The following is a 2290-nucleotide window of genomic DNA, read 5'->3' on the forward strand; positions in this document are numbered from 1 at the left end:
GGAGATTGTTGCATCCATCTAGAACCCTCAGAACTACAGTGCTATGATGTCACTCACTTCCACAGGCCTTGCAGAGTGTAAACAACAACAACCCAGCTTTGTTGTGTATGTAACCATAGGGATTTGTGATGTCACCTAGAACCTTCACAGCAGCGACAGCTTTATGAGGAGCATCAGCACTGCTCTGCCTGAGCAGAACCATCACCGCCATAGGTTGTCAAATAACCCGGGTTTAACCCACACAGGTAAGTCCAATGGGGTGCAGGCATGTCCTCTATGCTTACAGCTTCCCGTGGGTGTTGGTTTGATACCGTTTGGGGACAGCCAAGGAGGCATCTGCAGGCAACAAAGGTAGGTGTGTGCTTGTGTGTGTGTTTCCTATGCAGATCCTAAGCCCAGTGTCACATGCAAGTAGGAGGAGTAAGAAGGGTTACTGGCAAATCCGGGTTATGGATTGCATTTAAAAAGGCCCCGTGGGAGTGCAATGGGCCCCTGTCTTGCTGCTTAGCAATAATGGTATGGGTTTAGGTTCTGCTGTGTGTACTGGTGGTTGACTGCCCCCCAGCCCAGAGTGTGCATGGAAAATTGTCTGGCAGCCTCCCTGACAGCAAGCAGTGATAGTGCCCATGAAGGGCACCTTGTTGGGCCCGCCCCTTTCACGGTTATCGCTTCTCGGCCTTTTGGCTAAGATCAAGTGTAGTATCTGTTCTTATCAGTTTAATATCTGATACGTCCCCTATCTGGGGACCATATATTAAATGGATTTTTGAGAACGGGGGCCGATTTCGAAGCTTGCTTCCGTCGCCCTATGCATTGACCCGATATGGCAGTATCTTCGGGTACAGTGCACCACCCCCTTACAGGGTTAAAAAGAAAGATTCCTACTTTCATTGCTACCTGCTTGCTGGCTAGCCAGCTAGCCAGCCCTGTGGGCCTTGCTGCTGCTGCAGCCAAAAAACAAAAGGTGGTGCTGCTGCTGCTTCTCTTCTGCTTGTGTCTGGCCGCTGTTGGAGCGTCCAGGCACAGGACTTCTGCTGCTGCTGACTAAATGGCCTCCTTAATTGGATCATTTGAGTAGCCAGCACACCTGTGCAGGTAGGGCATGACATGATAGGCAGCTGCCTTGATAGCGGGTGGGTGCTGAATGTTCCTAATTGACAAAATAAGATTAATGCTTATGAAGAAATATAAAATCTCATCCCTTCCCCAATATCGCGCCACACCCCTACCCCTTAATTCCCTGGTTGAACTTGATGGACATATGTCTTTTTTCGACCGTACTAACTATGTAACTATGTAACATAACATGGGGGGGGGGGGGGGTCTCCTGGCTGTTCACACAGGTGTGTCATTGCTGTACATTGACCATGCATTGCTTCTGTGGTATTGCAAAGGCAAAGACAAATGCTTCCAGCCATCCATTGCACTAATGGATTGGTCATCAGCTGGCTGTCTATGTCCCGCATCAATATAGACCAAAGTACAGAGGGTTAGGCTATGCTATTGTGCACCTACCTGATGCATCAGAAGGTGCGAGGCCCTTGCTAAATTCTGTGCACAGACTTTGAGATCTATACTTTAGACTGTATCTAAACCTGCTCCAACATGGACTGACATTCTGGCCTACTTTCAGCCGATGCGACTTGTCTGTCGCTGAACAGTCGCTTTTTATGTATTCAGCACCTATGTATAATGTTGTAAAAATGCTCTAGAAGCTAAAGTCGCAGAAATGTCACACATATTTGGCCTGCAACTTTCTGTGCGACAAATTCAGACAGGAAAAATCAGTATAAATCCTTAGAAAATTATCCCCCAGTGTCTCCATCTGCTGGCGGTATTGAATAAGCATTGCTGCACTGATGGGGTATGCATTAGACGAAAAAAAAGAAGAAAAAGAAGAATAATACGCCCAGAAAAGAGGCGAAAAGGAGAAAAACTTAAAAAAACGTGAAAAAAAAGTAAGAGGAAGAGAAGGGAAAAAAAGGTGGAAATGGGTTTAAAAGTGATTTCGGCGGAGAAATATATATATATATATATATATATATATATATATATATATATATATATACGCGCACACACACACATATATATAAACGTATTCTCCGTTGAGATATTGCAGCCGCTGCTGTGTCCAGGCCCAGGAGCCTTAGCACTGTGCTGTGATGTCACTCAATACCACTGACATCACTAGGTGTAAACAACATCTCTCCTTTGCTGTGTATGTGACTATGGAGCTGTTTGGTGATGTCGTCTATTATGGCCTTCGTAGAAGCAACAGGAGATTGTTGCA

The 2290-nt window shown here is 45.9% G+C and overlaps 1 non-coding gene across 1 annotated transcript; it reads left to right on the top strand.

Annotated features, from left to right (window-relative positions):
* Positions 1–664: 664 nt before the first annotated feature.
* LOC130298647 (U2 spliceosomal RNA) lies at positions 665–855 on the top strand. The gene has a single exon (XR_008849974.1). It is a non-coding gene; the product is annotated as a U2 spliceosomal RNA (small nuclear RNA).
* Positions 856–2290: the final 1435 nt, after the last annotated feature.

This window comes from Hyla sarda, unplaced genomic scaffold, assembly GCF_029499605.1.
Source record: "Hyla sarda isolate aHylSar1 unplaced genomic scaffold, aHylSar1.hap1 scaffold_1012, whole genome shotgun sequence".
In the NCBI taxonomy this organism is placed as follows: domain Eukaryota; kingdom Metazoa; phylum Chordata; class Amphibia; order Anura; family Hylidae; genus Hyla; species Hyla sarda.